This window comes from Amblyomma maculatum, chromosome 1 (assembly GCF_055883805.1).
Source record: "Amblyomma maculatum isolate TAMU_Amacu chromosome 1, ASM5588380v1, whole genome shotgun sequence".
NCBI classification, from domain to species: domain Eukaryota; kingdom Metazoa; phylum Arthropoda; class Arachnida; order Ixodida; family Ixodidae; genus Amblyomma; species Amblyomma maculatum.
The window spans coordinates 131,814,123-131,834,086 of NC_139344.1; the positions used below are offsets into that span (position 1 = coordinate 131,814,123).

General features: G+C 45.2%; 2 long non-coding RNA genes across 2 annotated transcripts in view; one reads left to right on the forward strand and one right to left on the reverse strand.

Annotated features, from left to right (window-relative positions):
- Positions 1–864: 864 nt before the first annotated feature.
- On the forward strand, positions 865–3,705 carry LOC146203939 (uncharacterized). Its single transcript, XR_014703930.1, has 3 exons — positions 865–1,002; positions 1,355–1,461; positions 3,395–3,705. It is a non-coding gene; the product is annotated as an uncharacterized LOC146203939 (long non-coding RNA).
- A 15,718-nt stretch (positions 3,706–19,423) lies between these two features.
- LOC146203940 (uncharacterized) overlaps positions 19,424–19,964 on the reverse strand; it is a 37,222-nt gene continuing 36,681 nt past the window's right edge. The window contains exon 4 of the long non-coding RNA XR_014703932.1: positions 19,424–19,847. This is a non-coding gene — a long non-coding RNA (uncharacterized LOC146203940). The remainder of the gene's footprint in view (positions 19,848–19,964) is intronic.

Consider the following 19,964-nt stretch of genomic DNA (forward strand, 5'->3'; position numbering starts at 1 on the left):
GAGGAGGAAAAAAAGGCACTTCGAAGCATTGCAGCAGATGGGTCAACTAGGCAGTAAGTCAGCGAACCGGCCAAGAGGACAGGAGGGTCCCCAACGTCAGCAGCAAGGAGCAGAAGCGATGACTGCAAAAGACGACGGGTCCAAGCCGGTAAAAAGATGGCCAGAAAAGGAACAAAAAAAATTACGAAGAAAAAAAAACTAGTAAAAAACATGGGAAAGACAGAAATTCACGTCATGGATGCTGCGTTAATTATTCATTCATAAATAAATAATAAATAAAGCGATGGCGCAGCACTAGAACATCCGCCTCGCATGCAAGAGGACCGGGGTTCAAATCCCGGTGCTGCGCAATTCTCCACCGGATTAAAAAAAAATCCGCCTGTCGATGGAATTGCATAAACAGGTTTGGGGTGCGACCTGATGCCGGTGAACACCTCCGGCATTGCACTCCTTCACCAGAACAGGAGTTGGCCACCCTGGTGCAGTAATTGGCCGATACCTCCCATGATTGGTCCAATACAACCCCGGCCCTAAGTCACAAGCGGCTGCGGAACAACTGACCACGGCGGCGGTCAGACCCGTGACGCAGCAGGGGGTGCTAAGAATAGAGGGTTTACAAAAGTAGGTCTGGCAACTATGAGCGGCATGCCGATCCACCTGCCGGTCGCCACTGCGCGATCTTGGTAAGCTGCGCATGCGCGAGAAGAAAGAAGGTAGGTGAGGAGGATCTGTTTGTAGTCTGGCGGATGTGACGTAATAAATTGCTTATTTTTGTTTTTTGCTTGCGTGTACTCTCGTACCCAGACGCTTTTTTTTATCGCCGCCTCCGCACCCGCAGGTGCTTTTTTTTTTTTTTTTTTTTTTTTCCTTTTCAATTTTGGCGCGCAGTGGTACAAGCAAGCGGGAGGCTTGTTCGCGCCGTGTTTCAGATTGACCAGACTGGAATGTATTCTGCAAAATAGACTGGGCGGCACCCATCCTTGCAAGTTTCTTCAGACTTTCGTAAGTACAGCGAAAATGCAGCGCAAAACACTTACGGTGGCATCCCGTACTTTCCTCGCCAACTTAGGAGAGCTCATGGCGCCGCTCTTTTCACGTTACAGCTTGTCTGGAAAGTTTTTCTGCATCGATACGTTATTGCTAAGTGATCTCAATTCTTTTTGCGGCATCTTGCTGTGAGTCGGTGGCTTCAAGTGAAGCGTAGAGGATCTACGAAGCTCCGTGCGCCAGGAAGCAGTCCCTTCAATATCCATGCTTCGATCGGTCGCCGGCGGCTCATTTTCGAGTGCGCCTCCGTTTTGCTCCCGAATAGCCCTGTCTTAGCAAGAGCAACCATTTCTATTTTTTGTTTCAGTGTGTGCCGAAATACTCTTGCTGCACAGCGATTTTGGGATCTTTGCTACGTCGCAGCTTCTGCTCATGGGCTCTCCTGCACCATGAATGCCTTGTGCCTCATGAAAGGTGGGTACAAAATGTGTGCTGGCAAAGACAGGTTGCTCCACAAGAGCGCTACTATATGAAATCGAAGTGACCTTATTTATGAAGCTGGCACTGGGCATGCATTTCGGTCAGCACCGTGACAGCCAAAGCAGTAGAAAAGGGTGAGGGGGGTGGGGATGCCAGTACATATCTGCCGGACTGTTCTGACCACTAGATAGGACTAACCCGGTCATACGACTACATTTTAGCTAAGCGTGATAATATTAATGACATTTTTGCATCAACTCTAGGTGAGGCAAGGCTGCATACTGTCGCCCTGCCTATTTAACCTATATGCAGGGTGCATCACGAGGAAGGCCGGTCTGGACGAGTCTTCAGCTGGAGTGAAGATTGCTGGAAAACGTATCAACAACCTTAGATATGCGGATGATACCACTTTAATGGCAGAAAGTGAAGTGGAACTCAAGAGACTTCTGATGCGCGTACAAGAAGAGAGTGAGAAGTTTGGGCTTAAACTGAACATTAAAAAGACGAAGATCATGGCGTCTTGCCCTATCAAGTCCTGGAGCATCAATGGACAAGAAGTGGAAGCTGTGACAGATTTTCTGTTCTTGGGCGCCAAGATTACCTCGGAAGGAGACTGCAGCCATGAAATTAGGAGACGCCTGCTTCTGGGAAAGAGAGCAATGGTTAGCCTCGACCGAGTAGTAAAGAGCAGAGACATTAGTCTGCCAACCAAGATCCGTATAACCCGTGCTATGGTCTTTCCAGTTGTGATGTATGGATGCGAGAGTTGGACTGTGAAAAAGGCTGACCGCCGAAGAATTGACGCGTTTGAATTGTGGTGCTGGCGAAGACTCTTAAGAGTTCCTTGGACTGCCAGAAGATCAAATCAGTCAATATTGTCGACCATAAACCCTGACTGCTCATTGGAGGGTCAAGTTCTAAAGTTAAAGCTCAGCTACTTTGGTCATCTGATGAGAAGAGAGGAGTCGCTGGAGAAAGATTTGATGTTGGGAAAGGTTGAGGGTCGCCGGAGAAGGGGTAGGCAGCGAACGCGATGGTTAGATGGCATTCTCGAGGCATTGCAGATGAAGCTATGTGATGTTAAGAAGATAGTGAGAGACCGGAAAGCGTGGCGTGACATGGTCCATAGGGTCACGAAGAGTCGGACACGACTGAACGCCTGAACTGAACTAGGTGAATTCAAATTCTGTTTCTAGTTATGACTGTATATTGTCTTGTGCACCATACAAGGTAATTGCTGTTGATGGGCACGGTAAAAAAAATGTTTTTCAATGTTCACCAGCAAATCTACTCAGTGACAGTGCTATTTCTGTGGCCATTGTATAGATCCTTTTTGTATTCCTGACTAAAGCTGGTGAAATCGCTTCTTTCAGCTGTAGCGCGTTAACAAAATAAATGCTGGTGCATATTTTCCAGTAGCTGTCAAATACAGTGAGAGGGCATTCAGGTGCACAAGGTGGGACTAGAGATACTAGTGCCCACGTAGGCCTGTCATGGTAGAAAATAGAATTGTATAATTGCTCGAAGAGCTTTCCAGTAGCATGCTTTGATGGGCTAGCTGGCACACCACTGCAGTGTGGTTTGGCTGTGCGAACAGGCCAAGGACGAAAGGAACGCACATGGAAATGCCAAGTTTGTTTTATCATTTCTTCATCTCCGTGTTTCTTTGGTTTACACTGCCAAATCATATTCACGCTTTCCTATATGTTATCTTGCAAACAGCAAATGCACTGCTAACACTAGGGGCAAATTTTATTTGCTCTTTTTGGTTGAGGCCAATTTATTTTACTGATAGAACATTAAATGTTTCCATGTGAGTGCCATGTGACAGCTACTAGCATTATACTTTCATTCTGTGTTGCAGCGGGATCATTAATGTCTTACCTTTCCCAGGAGCCAGCATTTATTGCATTGTTCCGATTTCCAGGCCCTTCCCTGTTTGGTGCGTGTGCTGAAACAGGAATCCCTTGGAGGCGATTTGCAGCTTTTGTTCATCATCTTGATTCCGTCCCCACATAGGTAATAGCCACTGCGGTGGCACAGGATTAGGGTGCTCAATTGTTAAACCCAAGGACACAGGATGAAATCCTGGTTGCGGCAGTCCCTTTACAATGGAGGTGAAAAGCAATGCCGTGAACTGTGCGATGTTGACACACATTTAAAGTTAAAGACAAGGTTGTTGAAATTTCTGGAGGCCTTCACTAAAGCATGTATCTATGTCCCAATATGGAAACAGTCTGTCCGAGCAATGGACAGGGAGAAAATACAATGAGGTCATTGAGAGCATATTTACCAATGTAGCAGGGGTGAATTTAGGTGCCTACCCTGTTGGGGGGGGGGGGGGGGGGGGGCACAGCTAGTATTATTGCAACATATCTGTAGCGCTTCCTGATATATATTTTTTTACATAGTGGCCATGCAGACCAGTTGGTGCAAACCTAACTTGCTGGACATGGACATGGGAAGCCAAGGACATGGGAACTCAATACAAAGAAGTACATGGGACAACACTGTTTGGTCTGAGACCCATTTCCAAAGCATTTCACCCCAAAAGAGCCAAGCATCAGGTCAGGGGAAATCCTGTACCAGTTGGAAAACTGTTGAGTACCTGGCGGCACTGGAATCAAACCTGGTACCTTCTGAATGCGCAGCATTTCTTTTTCTTGTGTTCCCGTGTCTTTGGCTGGTCCAATATGTTAGATTTAAGTTTAGTACAATACCCCAAGAAAACAAAAATGACAAAATATTTTTGGTCAGTACATAATCTAATTGCCCACTGTTCTTTTAGTTTTCATGGCATTGTTTGTCTATAAAATATGTATCCATGAAATTTGTTGCCGCTTAACTAAATTTGTGCAGAGCTAAACACAAAATTTCACCGATCCAGTTTTTGTGTGTGTGTGAGTGTGTTCAGGTAAAGACTATCAGAAACATTGTTCTACATGCTAGTTTAACATATTTGACAATGGCTAAGTTTCAGAAATAAAAAGCACAGCTATGAGGTTCCTGAAAATTTTCAGACAGCTCGTCCCAGTGTATATTATTTTTTTTTAAGAACATTGGTGAGTATGCTGAGCACTGATGTCTTCTTGCAATGAAATTTTTTCTAGCTTGTCAGTTCTTTCAAGAACAAACTTAGTATTATCCTTTAACCATAATCATCATGGAATGACACGGATCTGGTGTGTGAATCCACCCCAAGTGCTCTGTAAAAAAAGACGAAAATGTACTGCATACACCAGTGCACCTTTGACCAAGGCCTTTCTGAATTCATGAACGATCATTAAGCTTTTTTAAGATCTTCCAAAGCCACGTTGAGCACCATTAGAACGAGAACCCGAGGAAAGGCTACTACCCCACCAAGACATGATGGCCTTGTGACAGAATCTGCCTCACATTCAGGAGGTACCAGTTTCGATCCTGGTGCTGGTGGGTACAAGATTTCTCCCGGCCTGATTCTGGGCTCTTCTGGCATAAGATGCTTGGGAAAGGTATTCTAGTTCACTTCAGGAAAAGGGTCATGAACCAAAATTCACGATTCGTTCCACCATTAGACAACCCTAAGTCCGCTTCGTGCAGCAGAAGCCCATATGCAGTTCCTTTTTCCTCCTTTCCTAAGCCATGAGCCCTGGTAAGCCAAGCACCAGGCTGGGCCATAGCTGGTACACATTTGAGAAAATTGGGAGTGGAAGTCGAACCCACCACATTGCTGTAATGTGGAATGATGCTGAGATAAGGAAATAGTGAGCCAGCACTATTACTAACCATTCAAGAAAGACTACCGATTACTCACACTGTAGTTCATTAAAAGGATGTACTCAGGGGTGCAAAAGCTCAAATAAGATTTGTAGCGATTTTTGGAGCAGCAAAATCTTCGTTTTAGAGCAATAAAATTCATATTTGGAGCAGCTCACAAGAAAAAAAAATTAATTCAAATTTTGGAGCTGTTAAACATGGAAGAAACTTTGCTTTCGGCACAAAAGAATGAAGAGGTGTGAATATCGGACTGTATGAATGCGATCCAAAGGAAATCTAGCAAAGGCCACCTATCACCGATGCTGCGTGTATTTATTTTTGTAAATGAGCTTTTTGTACTGCTAGGCATGCTATCACACACACAAAAATGTGAATCATAAAATTGAAGAGGCTAAATAAAAAAAGCTAGAGAATATGCCTTTTTTTTTTTTTTTCATTTAGCACGGTTTGACAACCTTAATCATGGGACTTTATGTTGCTTGCAAGGCTCAAAAAACATTGTTTTACTCTCTGCGAAATCCACAGCTCGTGTCGTGCGAGGGCAGCTCCGAAAGAGCTTAATTTGAAGCAGTGACTGCGATCAGCCTGTGTCCAGAAGCGAGCGCAGTGCAAAGACAAAATTTTGATTAAAAAGCAAATACAGAAACAGACAAAAAGAAACGCCGACCAAAAGGCGAAATGGCAAATGCCGAAAGCAAGTTTTAAGCAAAGAAAACCGACGAGCGAGCACATCTTCGGCTTGTAAATTATACTTCTTGTGGACTGGCGGTGGCTTTGACACAATATTTTGATTAAGGAGAGGTGGACGATTATTAGGTTATGTATTTCATGCACAATGCATACCTTATAGTACTTCAATGTTGCAGCATGCATAAATGTTAATTTTGGCAGTCTTGGGCTCCACTACGGCATTATGGAATTCAATAGCTAGGCTGCTGTGCGTTTCTCGACCTTCTGATGTTCGAAATAAATTTCACATGTTCCACCTCCAGTTGTATTAGCACGAACTTCGGCGGTGATGCAGGCATTGCGAAATCAGGGGGTAGACGAGTCGTACGTGAAAGTGCTGCAAGATATATTTAGTGGGTGCACAGCAATCATAGTTCTGCATAAAAAAGTAACAAAATTCCCATACAGAAAGGTGTTAGACAAGGAGACACGCTCTCCCTAGTACTATTCACAGCTTGCTTAGAGGAAGTATTCAGAGACTTGGAATGGGAGCAGTTAGGGATCAGGGTAGATGGAGAATACCTCAGTAATCTGCGATTTGCTGATGACATTGCCTTGCTAAGTAACTCGGGGGATGAACTGCAAATAATGATTGATGACTTAGACAGGAAAAGTAGAAAGGTAGGCTTAAAAATCAACATGCAGAAGACTAAGGTAATGTTCAACAGCCTCGGGAAGGAATAGCAGTTTACATTAGGTAGCGAAATACTGGAAGTAGTAGGCGAATATGTCTACATAGGACAGGTAGTAACCGCAGACCCGGACCATGGAAAGGAAATAACAAGAATAAGATTGGGATGGAACGCATTTGGCAAGCACTCGCAGATTATAACTAGCAGCTTATTGGTATCACTCAAGAGGAAAGTATGCAACAGTTGCATCTTACCTGTACTCACCTATGGGGCTGAAACGTGGAGGCTAACCAAGAGGGTTCTACTTAAGTTGAGGATAACTCAGAGGGCTATGGAACGAAAAATGGTAGGGGTAACATTAAGAGATGGGAAGCGTGCAGAGTGGGTCAGAGAAATAACTCAAGTTACCGACATTCTAGTGGAAATTAAGAAGAAGAAATGGACATGGGCAGGACATGTAATGCGAAGAGAGGATAACCGATGGTCGCTTAGGGTAACAAACTGGATTCCAAGGGAAGGAAAGCGTAGCAGGGGACAGCGGATGAGGTTGAGAAGTTCGCAGGGGTCAAGTGGATGGGAGAGGCCTTCGCCCTGCAGTGGGTATAGTCAGGCTGATGATGAAACACAGAAGCCACCTCCTACACTATCTGATGATGGGAAAGTGAGTCTATCGACAAGACAGTATAAAAATAACCTTAGTGTACATGAATGAACCAACAGGATATCGAAAACTTCCATGAGCCGCATAAAAAACTAAGATACATCCAATAAAAACATGCAGCACTTAAAATGCAGGGTTGAAGTATTGCTCCAAAATCACAAGTACCACTACGGCCCACCACGGAAGCAATAGCAGTGGTGCCTTGTCACAAACAGCCCACTTGCGTTATAGGGTTCCTTCAGCGCATAGACAGTGACTGAACTGGAAAGCGGTGAAAGCACATGGATGCAAAGAAAATGAGTAGCCATTGGAATGCCATGACGCCATCTCAAAATAAAACTAAAATGCCAGTGACGCATGCTACAGTGTCTGAAGCATCGTGATTGGTTACATCACGGCCGCAGAAAGTTGTCACTGAGTATGGCAAACTTTTGTGGATAGTCGGGGCATTTTGGCACAGCATGGCGCAAATTTCACGCTTAATGCACAGCTTGGTGCAGAAATATGTAGCCGTATCAAAATATGCAATTGGTGCAGCTGTTGCACCCCTGTGTGCTGTCCGCTCATCATTCTTGGATATTCAGGCACCAAGCCGCTTCTGCTCTTTGAGGCCTGGGAGAGGTCTGGTGTCTTTGCCTTTTTAATTGCTTGGAGCACGACAGATTTTATTAACCCTATTCAGTATGCCCACTCTTTTCAGCCTTCCATTAATAGCCTGGTACGCAGATTTAGGGTGTCTTTGGCAGGCGCACCTCCTGCATATCCTCCAAAACCTCTAGCAGTCTCTCCACTGCTTTGAAGCTCCGTTCGATCGATAGCCTTTGTCCTGCGAAGCTCCCTAGAAATTAAATACTGAAACCAAATACTAGAAACCAAATACTGTGGGAAGTCTCGACACTGACAAGAAAGAAAAAGTAAAGGGAACAAAGGACTCCTTTGCGGCGCGACGGAGTCCTGTATTTTTTCTTCATTGTGCATGATCATCCTTTATAGATTTATCGCTGTCATACCTGCTTAAGTGCTTCCGCACTAACTGGGAACCAACATGGCGGCCCACCAAGCCTGACTGCCGTTTTTAGCCAAAATAGGGAACCCTAGCATGAGATGTCACCACCCTAAGCCGGGCACCGCGGCGCAACATCCTCTGAATCCGGCGCCATCTATTAGTGTTGTGAGAAAGTGTCTGCTGTCCCATATTGCCTCCGAGATCATCCCCACGCTTGCGGGGGTGATCTCTGAGGCCATGCTTCCCGCCCTTCCTCGCAAACATCTCCTCGCCTTCGACTGTCTTTTGACCGAGCCGCTTTTTTAAAAGAGCGAGAATGAGTGGCGACTCACTGAGCGGCCACTCTTTTGGAGAGCAGTCGCTTAGTGAGCAGTGGTTCTTTTGGAGAGCCGCTGGTTCAGTGAGCCATCGGGAACCGTGAGCAGCGTTTCTTTTGGAGTGCTGTTAGGAACCGTTCTGCCAGAGTTAGGTCTTCTGTTTGCTGCTACTTTAGCACCATCTATTAGCAGTACGAGAAAGCAACTCCAGTGGTCAGGCACAGGTGGATTGGGCCGGCATATAAAGAAAAGAAAAAAGTGTGCTGTCTGCACAATCCTTCGCACGTAGTTGGTCGGCTGCTTCGGCGCCGTGTCGAGGCTCCGCGCCGGCGACCTGGCAGCCGCAATGTGTGTATGCTTCGGGTGGTCGCCGCTGTTTTTGTGCGTCTTTTGTTTTGCTTTCAATAATTGCTATGTATAGTTTTCTCAAGCTGCATTACAACAGGGCGAATGTGGAATGCATGGCCCCTTCCGCAGCCAGCCCAGAAGAAAAAAATATCTGGTTCAGTCATGAACAGCACTGACTGCAGCGCGTCGTGTGCTCAAAACAGGAAGAGATGCTTTATGAAAATTAAAACCACACTTCACAGCATGAATGGCGAGTGATTCGGCTTGAAGTAGATACAAAATGAATGAATTAAATACGGTCGGTGTATGTATGTGGCGGCAAAAACAGGAAGGTTGAACAAGTTTGGGTTAGGGGACCGGGCCAGAAACCTGTTGCCAGGAATAAAGGAAGCAGTGGGAGAAGCCGGGGCGCTGAGAGCTGTGGGCATTGAGAAAAACTGTCGCAAAGTTGAACAGGGTTATAGGAATATACGAAAAACGAATCAGCTAGAGAAAGCATGTGGGGGGAGGGGGGATTTAGAAAGTGAAAAAGGACTAAAGCGGACTCGAGCTACAAAGCGCACACTGCATTAAAAAAAATGATGCATTTATACTTCAGGCTCCTCCAGAGTTCACTGTCTCCGGGAATATAAGAGGGACCTCGAATCAGGTGATCTGCTTTCTCTATATTTATAATTCACTATCTATATCTGTCTACATTGTCACTATCAGTATTTATTAACAGTCAGTCCACAAGAGATTTTGGGCTAGAGATTGATGGCCCGAAGTATTTATTAAGGATAATTCTCAGTGTGTTTAATGATGGCCAATGTTATTCAGATAATTTTGAAACGATAGGGTACCAAAAGAACGAAGTCCTCTGTTGGACTTCGTGGACATAAAGTGGACATAAAGAGTAAGAATCGAGCCTAAAAAAATATGAATGTTGCTGTTTACTGAGATTTTGTAGTCACCATTAGGGGAGATAGGATGGACACACAAATATTTCCACGCTTTCGTTAAGTTTCGGGAGGTCGAATGGGTGCGTATCAGTGAACGAGAGAGAGGCAGAGTTGGCTTTCTCTCTCTCCAATTGACCACTGTTCGCTCCTGAGCGACCCAGGCTTAAGTGAGCCGGTGAACCGTTCAAATGAGCCGGCTCACTTCAGTAAGCTGAGCCGTTCTGAGCCGCTTTGCTGATCTCTAGGTCGTCGTCTCTTCAGCTCACTGTTCCTGAGTCTGCGTCGCTTGGATGGTAGCTATTGGAAGGTACTCTTGAGAAGATAAAGGTGGCAAACACCTGCCACATGGCGGCTGCGACGAGGCACTGGCTGGATTCCCAGGATGTTTTACCCAGCACCTCCACCAAATGTAGCGGATGAAATGGGTTTAATACAGGTCAACGTTTGAATAATGAAGGCTGCTTGCAAACGGCCCAAAGCCCAGAACAGTCTGCACGCATCTCTCTCTTCCTCGAACTCCTCAGTAAGCACTTCCTCATTTTGAAAGTAAAAATGGGGTATTTCACATATAAACCTCTGGCACCCATTGCATTGACTTATGCTTTAGTCCACTTCAGCAGATCATAATGGTTGCGGAGCACTGCAAGTTTCATTTTCAACCGTCAAAATGTGGAGCACATGCAGTCGAACCCTGCAAAGGAATTTTTTTTTTTTTTTGTTCCCGCGAGAATTTCACTCTTGCAAAAGTTGACAAATGAGTAAATATTAGCAATTGGCAATTAAGCTATAGGTTGTGATGGCTCAAAAAGTGAGCATGAAAACGGCGAATACGCACTTGTCAGCATTCACAACCAGGCCGTGCTGTTGGAGGTGCTGTAAACTGCACGCAGGTAGTTCTCGTTATCCATAGACATATTGCTGACTGTGTTCGCATACATCAATGATCGATGTATGCGAACACAGCTGCGAGGCCTCTTGTGACCTTAGCAATGAACTGCTGAAAGGTTTGAGTTGGGTTCTGAAGTCCAAAGGGCATCCACACACACTCTAACAGCCCAAACGCAGTTGTGATGGCTGCTTTAGGTATGCTGGCAAACACAGTGGGTATCTGGTGATGTGCCTAACCAGGTCCACTTTGTTAAAAATGGTGCAGCCATTCAGATGTGATGTGAAGCAGTGGATAGCTGTCGTGGACAGTCTTGGCATTCAACACTTCATAGTCACCGCACGGACGCCAGTCACGTGAATCTTTTTTTAGATATGAGATGGAATGAAGCCCATGCGCTGGATGATGGGTGTATAATGTCGAGCTGCATCATGATTGAACTCCTGTTTAGCAGGTGACCACCAAACAAGAGGTGTGATCGTGCTGCTGGTGGTGGTCACACCATATGCTTTGGTGGCTGGGTGAGATTGAAACGCTTTGCCAGTTACTGAAATCACACCGGGATGTTCTCAAAGGAGGTGATGGTACCAGCATGCCGATGCCAGTAGGGACAAGGTTAGACTCGACGCCAGATATAGATAGCCGAGTGAAGCTGTCTGTCGGGCTGCATGCTGAATGAAGCCCAAGTGAAAGTACGATAAGAAATATGCGCTGATGATTGGGTCAACATCAGCGATGACGAACACTCATCAAAATGTGTGGCAGGGTACCAAGTTGAGGGTGAGGGAGCGAAGTCTATATGTCACTATGGTCGAAGGGATGGCAGCCCGTTGCGATTGCCCCGCCAGCTAGGCAAGATGGCTTTTTTTTTTTAAGGATCACGCTGACCTCTGCACCATTGTTGACAAGGAACGGATTATGACAGGTCTTGTCAATTACCACAAAAGGACCCCGCCGGGGTGGCGCAGTGGTTACGGCACTCGACTACTGTTCCCAAGGACGCGGGATCGACTCCCGGCCTCGGCGGCCGCTTTTCGATCGAGGCGAAAAGGAAGGCGCCCGTGTGCTGTGCGATGTCAGTGCACGTTAAAGAACCCCAGGTGCTCGAAATTTCCGGAGTCCTCCACTACGGCGTCTCTCATAGCCTGAGTTGCTTTTGGACGTTAAACACCCCACAAACCAAACCACGAAAGGTGGCTGCATTGGGGAGCCACGAGTTGCCATTAATGGTCTTGAGGGGTTTTTCCCAACCACGAGACATGCACTTAGTGGCAGGATGTAGGAATTGCCAGTCATACCAGCAGTGTTAAGTTATGGCTCTTTGTGCGCGATGGAAAGTGGTGACTGGAATATGGTGAATGGTCTCTTGGGACAGGCTCCTGAGTGTGTCAACTGAGGTAGTAAGCTCATCAGTACAGGCCTCGAGGCAGGAAATTGCCGAGTCTGCCAGTGGTGAGACAGCTGTGGCTTGCTGGAAGGCCACCTCATGAACCTGGTTGGTCAGCTCCATGGTTGTATCACTGGCCGCTGGGAAGGCAAGATGCAGATGCTTGGGCATCAGCAAAAGCTGAAGAAGAGCTCTCGAAGCAGCGGAACATGGGTGGTGAGTCCTCACCGAGGAGCTGCCAAATCCGGTGAAGCAGTTGTGAAAGGCGACAGTCGTCAAGGTCCACCAGTAAGGAGCTGCTGTAGGTGAGAGCGTTCTTACGCCATAGTTCTCTCGGGTACTTTGGTCTTGAGGTGCTGATGAGGGCATCTCCCATGAGTTTATAAGAATATCCTGCAGGTCACTGATCATGTCAGGAGAGAGCGCAGATACGACATGATTGTACTAAATCACCTTGTGAGGTGATGCAGTCAGTAGAGATGTGCACGGGCCGAAATTCTGAGCTCGAGCTAGCTTGGAATCTGTGTTACAGACCAGAGTCTGGCATGGCAACGTGTTCAGACTTAAAGTTAAAGGGCCCACGAAGAGCTATTTACGAAAACTAGAAAACGCACTCTAGATATAGGTATCCTATCAGTCCTCTTTGCAACACACAAATATTTTTGCTAGTGTCAGTAATACCGAAAATATTGGCGACTGAAATGGCGCTCGTCCTCTGCACGCTTAACCTGACGCACGCCGCCACGGAAGAAAAAAAAATGGAAACAAGCTGAGACGGCACCCCACCACGTTCCATTCTGCCCGGGTCACCTGGGAGCATCCAGTGAGCGGGCACAACCAGCAAGCCCCGATGGAGGTTTGCGCGGGGGAACATGTCGCCCTAATTAGTTGAGAGCTTTAACCAGGAGCACTTTTTAAAAATTAGTTGTCAATTGTCTCCACGCAAAGTGTTTAAATTTGACTCAAATACTCACAAAGACCATCTCTATAAATTTCTTTCACTAGAATATTAGAGCAAATATTGTTTAATGGCCCTTTGAGGCCCTGGTCTGGCCCAGAATGATACAGAAAGAAATAATTTCCAAATAATGAGTTGACCTTGAAATGCTCAGTTGTCGCGTTTAAGATTGAAATTTGTAGAATATATAGAGGCACAGCACAACATAGAATTATATTAATTTTTTTATATTATTACGCAAGAACAATTTATGCATTGATGAATGCTTAAGACATTTGTGGCACTCCTGGATTGTAAATCCAGCAACGCTGAAGTTCTTTTTACTGCTGTAACTTGTGGCTGCAATGAATAATGTGTTCTTAGCAAGAAAGGAAAGATTTAGGTACATGGTTTCCTCACTTCACCAAAAACACGCGGCCTCTGAGCAAGGGGTTGATTCTGTGGCCAAGTACTCGGTAAGCTTATCTTGCTCACTGCGTGTCTTTCATGGCACCGACAAGGTCGTGGACCGCAGATGCTTTGACTAGGTGCTACGGCCCATTTCTACTGAGGCTTGTTGAGGCCTGGCACAACAGATGTGGAAGAGCTGACAGCATACCGCGAATCTGGAAACTGATACCTAAACATCTGCCGAAGAGGAAGAGACAAAAGTCAAAATTCGATAGCCCACAAGCAGCCCTTCTGCTTGGTCGTTGACAGCTAGCAAAGATCTGTTCATGCCAGGGGTGTGTGGTGTAAAGGTGCATAAACATCTGTATAGAGAATTCACACACTCTTGTGTGGGAAGGATGCTGCAAAATTACTGCTGTATCGTGACGCCTAGCACACCACAACCATATTCGTGCCTTTAAAAAAGTTGAATACTCTGGATTGGTGTGTCCGGCCTGGCCTCGCCCAAGCTTGAGGCACAGAGCTTCTGAGCGGCCAGAGTACGAGCTTTTGGGCTAAACCGAGCCTTCGCACACCTCTAACGTTAAGGGCCGAGTTGTGCCTCAATCTGGAGAAACCACATTTGCGGGTTCTGGGGTCAGAAGGGTGAAAGGCAAAGTTGCAATGATGAAACGTTCTGCGAGAGTAAGGGCGGCTCTGTAGAGCAGGTGCCGGCTTCAGTCATCCTCTAGTCCTAGGCAATCAGTTGTAGATGTGGTGCTCTAGGTCGCAGGGAAATATAAGCTTCCCACACATTTTAAGGCATAACCAAACTACTGAGCTGTGGCAGCACGTGCCTCCGGCCCAGTACATTCTTTGTTGTCCTCCTCTTGTGCAGCCGCGCTTAAGGCACAGCCAAAGAAGGATGCTGCAAGGGCAGCTTTTCTAACCAATTGTTCCAGTTTGTTTTTTCTGATATTTTATGTTGAGCTTCTGTACTCTGTGAAATTTCTGGAACTCAGCGGAGAGTACTATAACTGTCGCAGCATTCAACAAATTCTTTTATTACAGTTCTGTATTCTCTGCATGAACAAGACAAATTTATATAAAAAAAAGGAAATGAATACATAACTCCTCAGGGCTGTTTCCTGTTATAGTTAGTGGGGTTTACTCATTTTGGTGAGGTCTGAAGTGCAAAACAGACAGTGACGTGAAAGAAACACAGGGCAAAGTGCTAACTTGCAAATGAATACTGAGCTCATAAAAATATTGGGGGAAGGGGGGGGGGACTTAAACTCTTCCTTTAAGGTCATGGCATGCCAGCGTTAATGGCGCCAGTTGCCGGATTTCCTTGTGGACCTTCGTGTAGACACACTTTGCCACTCACTTGTTCAGAAGCTTTTAACTTGCGGCTGCATTGTCCCATACATAGTCGCAAGATACCACATTATAAAACCACCGCGACAAAGATCTAAAGCACTATTTTAACCAAGCCACACAAAGGTATCTTCGTGGCCTAGGGGTCCTGAAGGGCTGGATTCCGATTTCACCCTTCCATGTCACACCTGTGTTGGCAGCGCCTACCAATTCGGCCATGCCACGTCTCATGCCATCACACAACTCAATGACTAGCCATGCATGACCATGTCGTCTGCCAGCTACCACTTGCCAGAGCCATGCCCATGATTTTTTGCTCATAATGCGGACAATGGCTTTTCTGGGGGACGAAGCCTTTAATGGTGCTGAATGGGAGAACTAGGGTTGGAACACTTTCATCCAGCGATAGAACTAGTGCAGTTTCTTAGCACCAAGAACAGTCAAGGGCAGTCCAGGCTGCACTTCAAACACAAGTTTGAAGGACGTCGCCTGACATCAAAAACACTGCATAATTGCTGTTTCACTCCTTTTAGCAGAACATTTTCGAGAACACTGCAGGATCTGCACTGGAGAAATGCGTAAGCATGCTCATTGCTGTGTTGTCCGCAAGATGTGTCAGCGGGATTCCGCGAGTAACAGATACTGCGCCTTTCCTTTCCTGTAAACCAATTATAGAAGGGTGGTGAACTGTGATGCGTTCAATGGAACACTGGTTGTCAACAAGAGGCATGCGATGTACCGTGTGCAGCAGCAATGCTCAGGCTTTCGCAAGATCAAAAAACAGCGCGGCTACTTGGGACAAACAGAGAGGAGAATAACGGACAAGCGCTTGTCCGTTATTCTCCTCTCTGTTTGTCCTAAGTAGCCGCGCTGTTTTTTGATCTTGCAATGCACCAACTAGCTCAGATTTCCGTTCTTCAGGCTTTCGCATTTCTCCACTGCAGATCCTGCAGCGCTCTCGGAAATTTTCAGATTGCAATTGGCTGATTACCTCTCTTTACACACTTTCTAACCATTCCTACCATTTGTGCACGCAAATCACGCCCTTTCCCGCTCGTTCACGTTTCAAACATTTCAAATTTCCCGCCACTGGAAGTTAGTACCACGTGACCCGTTTGGATGTTGCCATTACCCCTCTAATTAATTACCTAGTTAACCCACATGCATCAAATTATTTACCCAGCAAGATTTTTTGGCCCATTCTTTTTCTTATAACTTGTTTCGTTCAAATGTAATTGTGATGACAATTCTGGTGACATGAAACTGCCGACATACCTACATAATGCTGACGCATTAAAATGGCAGTGACAAAGCATTACTGCCCTGTGCAGTCATACCTATTTGACACATGGTGCCTCTGTTGCCACAGAGGACATGGGCTCAACTTCAATGTCTTAGCCGTGAGAAGCTGAGGAAATGGAGGTTAGCATTTCATTTACAATCATGCCAGTCACAATACTGCGGTCTGGCTAGCGGTGGTGATCGTTCAAGGGGCAGAACATGCACACCCTCTCTTGGCATGCTACTGCACTGCTCCTCACTACTTGGCATCTCTGCTCCCGTCCGCCTAACGCAATGAACTATACGAGTACTGATGCGACAGCATTTGCTGACCGAGAAGAATGTCAGGCATTCGGCGTCAGTGTCCATGCGAAGCCTTCGCCTACTAACTGTGGCAGGTGGTGTTAAGAGGTATTTCCCGCCCTCCATTTATGGGAGAGGAGGGAGATATTTGGACACGAAAGATTTAGCAAAGTTGAACCAAAAGCCACGACGAATAGAAATAGAATATAATCGGGATTGGAATAATTGGAGAGTGAAAAAACGATGGAATTAAAATTGGATTGGTTGAAACATTCCAAATTGACTGGCTATGAGGGACGCTGTAGTGGAGGGATGCAGATAATTATGACTAAGTGAGGTTCTTGAATGTATGTACTCTGAGATCTCACAGCACGTGGGCACCTTGCATTTTGTCTCTATTGTAACATGGCAAGGGTCGAAGCCGGGTTTCCAGGCTCTGTAGTCAAGCACCCTAATACATTGGTGAGTGAATTTCGTCTGCAGTCAGTCGAACTAACCGTCCTTAAATTTGTTTTTCCTACAACAAAACTTCCTATGAAAATGCTCTTTATGAACCGTTCCCAGCACTCAGGGGTGTCAGGCATTGCCCCTAGTATGTGGGCCATTCACTTCTGATCTCTTCAGTAGGCACTCCAATCCTGAGTGACCCTAGTTCATTGCTGCAAAGTGGTGGCTGCACAGGATATTGGTGGCTGCAGGAGACAGGATAAAATGGAAAAAGGTCCAAATGACTTATTTTCAGTAATGCTACTGCACATGTGCGAAGCCTTCTTCTCTATTTCTACATAGTAGGGCAGCAGTTCACTGCGTGTGCGAAAATCATGAAAGATGTCTGCTGGGTCATTGACGCGACAAACTGTTGCGCAATAATTACATGCATTGCTAGCATGTACTTGGCCCTCAGGACCACATACATTTTCCCTGCCTGCTATTGCAACAAACGAAAAGACGCTGCCAGGTTTGCCTTCTAAGAGATCAAGTGCCGCTTGGAAAATAAACCCACCCTACTATTGTGAAAGAATTTCTGCAGAAAATATGTGAGGGAGCCTCGGTAACCCGCCCTGCCAAACATACCTTGCCTGACGTCTGCAAGAAGAGGCGCGACTGGAAAAAGGTCTATAGCAGAGCTACATTGCATGTGCTTAACAAAGTTGTTTGCTGGGTTAACTAGTATAGCATCCTAAAATTTGAAAGTGCTTGGAAAGACAAGGACAAGAGAAGTGGACGAGACAAAAGCGTTTTTCCTTGTCTTTCTGAGCACTTTCACATTTTAAGACTGCAAGTGCTGTTGTGTATAGCAATGAATTTAGTTATTCATAATTTGTCTGCTTTTTATTCTTTTGTTGGCTATTCATGACAAGCTTACAGAGGGGTATTTACATGACCTCACACGTGCCGTTTTATTGCCCAGAAGGTAGCTTTTGCTAAGAAATCCGGAGTAAATTGTGGTGAGCCGATGAGACATGCATAGCAGTTTTTTGCAATGCTCCATGAACAGCAAATTGGTGGCCACTGTGATGTTGGTGAATAGACCAAACGTGCACGCACAGTTTTATGTAATGTAAACCAAGGATTAAAAAAAAAAAAAAGGCTGAGCACTGCAGCTTACTGAAACCGACGACATATTATTCGTCTTCGTGTAGTTCTGTTTGGAGTATTCCTTATATTTTATCTAATTGGTTAATTAGTTGAGATTAATTATTCTATTTTTTTTTTATATTCAGTTTAGGCCCAAGTACCCTTAAGTTTTAGAGGGGGTTCAAGTACAAATGACCCAGTTTTTTCTACTAACATACTTCCTGCATGATTGTTTTTTCCAGCATTTAAACAAAGTGCACAAATATGAAAGGAAAAGAAAATACCACATGACTACGGTCTTGCTTTGCTAAAGTTTGAATTATCCGAATTCAGGTTTTATCTTGCATGAAAGATGACGGAATCCTCTTCATGAGTATGTGGCTTCCGCCCACACTGAAAATCCGGAAAGCCCGTCTTTTTTTTTTTTTTTTTTTTTCGAATCAAGCATACACGCCCACTGTTTCAAAGTGAGCAGCCACCGCCACTGTCAGCCAACTCTGACAAAGCTTTTATCGAGCTGTCCCACTGACAAAATTTGGCAATGGCAAACACAATGATGATCCCCAAATTTGGTCCAAACCACCCTCAAAATTTGACTTCGTCCGATTTGGACCAAAACCGACGTTCAGGCTAATTCAGCTATGTCAAGCATGATGGTGACTTTCAAATTTAGTCCAGGCCACTCTCTGCTGAAGCTGGATTCAGTTTATTGACAGGCACACTGGACAGCACTCAAAATATTGTTATGTCACTAGTGAGATCATGTATGTAACAATACAGTAAAACAAGGTGAGCGCTTGTTAAAGAACAGAGAGCACGTTCAATTAAAAAAATCAGACTTTTTCCCGAGACGTGGTTACGTGGTTACAGGGATGATGACAGTGTTTCACCGCAAGAGATTCCTTCAGTCGTTTTTATGCAATTTCAGTGCCAAATTAGAATAAATCCTCAATTCTTGGATATTGTAGTGCTCGATCTATACTAAATCAGACATTTTTTTTTACACCATAATCTAATTTAATACATATTGTTACATTTTGGTCCATGTTTTGTCCCTTTACAGGTCCAATGGGCACATTCAAGTGCAAGGCCCTTAGTAACAATTGTGCAGCAATAGTACCGTGTAGCTGTGCACTATCAGACATAAAGGGCCAGTTCTGGAAGGCCTTTTTGGTGTCCATGGGATCGAAACAAGTTATAGTCCTGTGCATTGTTGATAAATTCAGCCTAGCCCCACCATCCACTGGTTGTCCTGGTTAGATGACTTGGTAGACAAACTGCCCCACATGAGTAACAGTCCAGGGTTCACTCCTTGGACCACGTCAAATTTTTCACTACTGAAGCTTCTGGAAAACTTATATAGCTTTTCTTTTTACCTGTATGGCTGCACTTATATGGGTGCTAATGAGTAAGTATATAGCCTCTATTTGAAGTCTACTTTATCTTGTTTCCACTAAGTATACATTTGACTGATCTAGCAGCCAATGCGTGGTACTGCTTTCTTTGATACACATCGCATAATTCAGCACTCTGCCTGAGATGAGCAGTGCACCTGCTGCTAATCATATTGCTGTAACGCATGTAGCTCAGCCAGAATGTTCTCCTCAGTTGAGCAAACCAACCGTTTTCTGGTCGGAGCATTTCATCAATTAAAATAATTAGTGGACAACACACTTTGAAACAAAATTATCTTTATTATTTCAATCAGTAAGCTACTATCATTTGCTTACCATGCATGAAACATTTTGTAGATTTTGAACTGTATACTCACCACAAGATGAGTTGAAACGGTTCCGACTGATAACAGCTACAAGTGAATGGCATCCATCCTTCCACCAGTGTTCTTGTGATCTGCAAGGCTCCTGAAGTGAAAGCTGCATGGGCCACAATCTCCACACGAAGTCTTGTATCAAGGCATTTCTAGAACAAAAGAGTTTATTCTAGTAATGTTGATAGGCAGTTCATTGA